We start from the raw sequence: 5,759 nt of genomic DNA, 5'->3' as shown, positions 1-5,759 counted from the left end.
TAAAAGTATGCATAAAAAATAAATTTATAATTGAATAGTAAATTACATTTGATTGACACAAAATTTGATACGTGTATTAAAAATATAAAGAACATACAATCTAATAATTTAAAATTTTAAAATATATAGCCATATTAAATTTTTTAGTAGGAGTTGTAACCATTAACTATAATTAAGTTTATAGTCAAACTTTCTCCTTAAAATAAAATAATAATAAAAAGTATGCATGCTCTAGATCAAACTTTACAGGTGTATTTAGATGTTCATTGTTGTTTTTGTGATCTAGGACAATTGGTGGCAAAATAAAAGCCACACCAAGAGAAACAAACAAACAAACAAATAAAGGAAATTAGAAGTTAATCACCACAACAAGGCACTAACAGATACAATAGAAGTCATAATAATCTTTTTTTTTTTTTTCTTTTTTGCCTCAAAGTCATAATAGTCTTAATAGATGCTTAACCATTTCAGGTAATTGGATGAGGACATAATCCACTAATTATACAAGAGTTTGGTCACCATTAGTGGAATTGTTGGGTCCATCTTAAAGGTTTTTTTTGGTAAACAGGTCCATCTTAAAGGTCACTAATAAAGTTCTCCATCTTTGATGGAAATTAGAAAGTTGATACTGTACGACCAGAAAAATGTCACCATCTATTTTCCTTTTAAGATTGGGTTATGCACGACCTACATGTGCGAGCTTTCACATTCTACTCGAGTGGTATGCAATTCGATGTTATTGCCAGTGCTTATCTAATTGTTTTAGTTAACTAATTTTTGTATTCAATTTCTCCTCTCTTTTCAATAAAGGATGTCAAGTTCCATCCACCATGGGTGTAGAATTTTGTGGGAATTTATGGGATATAGGATACGGATCAATTGGGTGAAAAAACATTTGTTTATTGGGGTAATTATATTTTATCATCTTAAATTATACCTCTTATTATACTTTGCATCATAAACTTCTCGAATATATAATTAGAACATTAAACTATAATTCGTGTTACACTTTGAACCCTAGTGTCAATTCTGCTGTTCTTTTGGAAGGAAAACTTAATTACGAGTGAATCAAGTGACTCATTTGGGTCTTTTGACTTTGTGCAAGAGTCACATGGTTCACACGTGGTTAGGTATTTTGTCCAAGATAAGAGCAAAATTAATGGTGAAGTGCAAAGTGTAACACGTGTTATAGTTTAGAGCACTAACCGTACATTCTGAAAATTTAGGGCCCCCGTTTGGATTGAGGGGGGACGGAAGGAGTGTGAATAAGAGTAGAGTAAAGTTGGCTGAAAATAAACTAATTTTGGGCTAACTCAACTCTACTCCTTCCTCTCTCTCCTTTAATCTAAACGGACCATTAAGATGCAAAGTGTCATATGAGATATAATTTAGATTTTAGGGTGGTAAAAAAGTGTAAATATATCTTTGTTTAGGCGATAGAAAGATAAAACTTGAGGGAATGTTTTATTCATTTTGTTGGATCATGTTCATGGCATTAATAATAAATAGGAAGGTTAACCCCCCCCCCCCCCTTTTTTTTTTTTCAGAAACAACCTATATTTATTAGTTCCAATTTATAGAAAAGATTTACACATGCAAATATTCAAAAATTACATGGACGTAGCCCTAGTATTGATACAAACTACTTTACACCATTAAAAGTGTACTTAAATAGGGAAATATCCTCAATAATTGTAGGAACCCAATTTTGTTCGGTCGGAGTCCTCTAATCCTTGGAATGGCTAAACTATAGATTATGCTCCACATATATCCCATCATGATTGGTGCTAGTAATTTCACCTTTTTCAATTTATATCCTTGTAATAATATGCTCATCCGTAAATGGACAAGTATAGTTTGTACGTTTGGAGAGAAGTTCATCGGCATTTAAGTAAAGCATTCGAAATTTCAAACCTTAACCATCAAATTTATTTTAAACTCATTAAGAAGTTGCTAATTGATTGTCTCTCAAATAGATCACTGTCTCCCATAACTTGGGGATGGATATTCATTAGTCACATTTGCCTTAATTTGTATCTTATGACGATTTTGTATTTTATTTATGTTTTGGAATTAGGCCATTAGTAGGATTAGTACTTCATTAGTAACAGAGTTACCTTTTTATCACTAGTAATGGACAATTGCTTTGTATATTTGGAGAAGTGTAGAGGCATTAATTTAAGCCGAACATCTAAACCTTAGTGATCTCCTCTCTCTTAGGAGAGATTCGAAACACCGCATCTCATGACTTACGAATAATAAATTAATTAATTATATTTGGCATCAGTTTTTTCGTTCAATTTTTAACTTTTAACTTTTATGTACAATTTTATTTTTAAATTTTTTCCTCATTTTTTCAAAGTATAAATGTATTTTAGTACACTTTTAACCAAAAAAAAAAGACTAAATAAGATGATGCTAGATGCACGCACTTGCACAATTACTTACAATCCAAATCCTTAATACTATTCACTGCATCTTTAGAAAAAGCTGATAAAATCTTACTTTTCGCTTTGCCACTTAAATATTGAAATGACCTTTTACTAAGATGACAAAACAAGATGTGAAATTCCAAAATAAACAATAAAGCCTTGATTTATTTAATTGTAATCTTCATGTTGATAGGATGCAGATGTATAGAGCCGCTAATAGGGCATATGGGTTAATTACATTATTAGTTAATTAAGCCGCAACTTTTTATATTTGCTACAAAACATAGCTAACTCTTTAAAATTAATTATTTTTTTGTGTGCTCGATGTAGTGACTTCTGCCAGGTGTTATCAAAAGCAGTCTCTATCCAAGTCCAAAGCTTTAATTAAGAAGAATTATTTGTGGATCATATATATATTGAGCTACACTGCTTGCTAGTTATGCATTCCCTACCCGTCTCTAACACACCCCAAAATCCTAAATGAATATGAGGTCTTGTACATGTTTGATATGACATCAAGATTGAAGCTCTATCAATTAAGCAAATCATACCTTCACTATTAAGAAGTCTAATGTTTCTATTTTCTACATTCTTTTGCACACTGGTTCTAATTCTAATTAAGTGCACATTGAACAGGAACAGTAAATAGTAAGGAATGTCAAGGTTCGAATGTATTTGCTAATAGTCATATGGTCTATTTACATAGTTGCATCTCATCCGCATTTAGGGTTCATTAAACTTTTGCGAGAATTGATAATTTAACATAGTATTAAAATAAGAGATCATAAACTCAATCTCTATCTTTATTCTACCACTCATTTAAAATGTTAAAAATTCCACATATTGGATTTCACTTATTAAGAAGAAGTTTAGGTCCACGTGTGAGGGAAAGTATTAGAATTATAGTTAAAAGATTAAATTCATCATTTCTTTATAACTTAAACTTTTAGGAGAATTGGTAATTTAGTAGTTGAATCCCTTAGCCTTCACTTAAAAAAAAAGATTATTTTCATTTTAAATCTAATATTTTAGGTGTGGTTCCAATTTAAGCCTTAAAATTTTAAATTATTACAAATTAAACCCTCAAAATTTGTTAGATTCAAATCAAACCTTGGATTTTCGAATTCATATAAATTTCAACTCTCAATCAAATTATTATTTAAAAAAAAAAAATCTCAATCCAATCCATAAATATAACCCCAAATCAAACTTGTACCGACAAGGTTTTAAATTGATATGATTCCAAAAATTCAAACTTTGATTTGACGCTAGCAAAACTATAAAGCTTAATTCGTAAGAATCTTAAATCTTAACCCTTGATTTGAAAGTACCTTCAAACAAAAACAAAAAAGTCAAAATAATATTCAATGGATTAGATATTTTTTCCCTCTCTTGTTAGGGTCATTATAAAAGAACAAATGGCATTAAGGAGAAACAATGCGTGTAATCTTAAAAGATTACAACACTAATACAATAACATGATTAACACGTAATGATGAGGTGGCAATTCCCAATTACAATAATTTTTTTTTTAAATTTTTTAAAAAGAAGAAAATACCTAAACCTAATGATAATACAATGAACAAGTACCCTATAATATTAAGGATAGTCCTCCACATCTCGACAATAATTGTCAATAATTGTCGAAACCTCAATTATAACTCACACCCCAAGCAATACACACATCCTATATCGATCATTTCTTGTTATCTTACTTATATTTCATTAGTTTAGGGTTTTATATAGTATTTCTAAGGCATCGATGCCAGTAATTAGGTTTGAATCCTAGTTAAATCTGTAATTACCATGTTTCTCATAACTATACTTTCTATTTAAAAGTTAGTGTTGATAGATTGATTTTCTTTACACTGTAGCATGTATAGTTAGTTGTAGTTTCTTAATTGTATCTAGCGTAGAGTAGGTGAATATTTATCTTCATCAATTTAGCTGTTGTTATTTTGTATTGCCATTACAATTAGCGTGCCTAGTTACTCTTATTAATAAACCAAAAAAAAAAAAAAAAAAATTCACTCCCGATAAAAAGGAAATAAGTCCTCTTGGTTGATTCAAATCAATCAACTTCTATTTCTATTTCTATGAGCTATATAAAAAGTATCAATGCCGATATCTACAGTGCTTTGGTTTGGTTTAGTTAAGTTTTTGTCTTTTTATAAGCCAAAACAGTGTGCTTTGTTTTGAAAAAGCAAAAAGTCACAATTTAACCAAACAAAACTTGATATAGAGTAAAGACATTTCTACATTATTTTTGGCCTTTGGTGAGCATAAACTCACCATTTCTCGGGAGCTAACCTTTTTTTTTATATAATTTTTTTTAAACGTATCACCATTTATACCAATTTTCTTGCTCATTTCAGTTTTTCCTTTTTAAAATATTTATATGTGGTTTAAGAGTTATTCAAAAGTCACAATTTAACAAAACAAAACTTGATATAGAATAAAGACATTTCTACAATATTTTTGGCCTTTGGTGAGCATAAACTCACCGTTTCATGGGAGCTGGCCTTTTTTTCTTTATATGATTTTTTTTAAACGTATCACCATTCATACCAGTTTTCTTGCTCATTTCAGTTTTTCCTTTTTAAAATATTTATATGTGGTTTAAGAGGTGTTCAATCTCCACTGTTACACTTGCCTTCTTCTTCTTTTTGTGTGGTAATATCATCATTTGAACTTGCTTATATAATAATAATAAAATATTAACACAACAAATTGCCATAATATGTTTCTCAAAAAAAAATTGCCATAATATATATTTTCACAATTATTGAGGTGTTAATTATTTATATGTAAAAATAAAATAATAAAATATCATACTGGAACTAACCACAACTAAGAATAAAGGTATTATGAAAAAAAAAAGTATTACATCCACAACATTTTTCACAAAGTAATTTCATCTTCACGTATTTTGAATTTTAGATGGTAATAATGCTTAGAAAGTTGAATGGTAATATAAGGTTTTTTATTTGTTACTTAGAGGACATTGATTTTCTAGGTTTGAATCTTCAAAATTTATAATTTATCAAATGGAAAATTCAATGACACACCTTTTTTTTTTTTTTCTTGCCTATAATGGGCGTTCATTAAAAACTAATTAAGGGTCTGTTTGGATATCACTTATTTGCTTAAAACTAAAAACTTATTGCTAAAAATATTGAAGCAAAATAATTTTTAAAGGTAGTGCTATGGGACCCAAAGATACATCGGTATGCGCATTTTGCTGAGTTTGGTGGTCCTATGAACAATGCCATGGGACCCAAAAAACACCAAACGTAGTTGAAATATAGAATGATAAAAAAGAATGTT

The sequence above is a fragment of the Quercus lobata genome, chromosome 11 (assembly GCF_001633185.2).
Source record: "Quercus lobata isolate SW786 chromosome 11, ValleyOak3.0 Primary Assembly, whole genome shotgun sequence".
NCBI classification, from domain to species: Eukaryota; Viridiplantae; Streptophyta; class Magnoliopsida; order Fagales; family Fagaceae; genus Quercus; species Quercus lobata.
Note: the sequence above shows the minus strand (reverse complement) of the source record.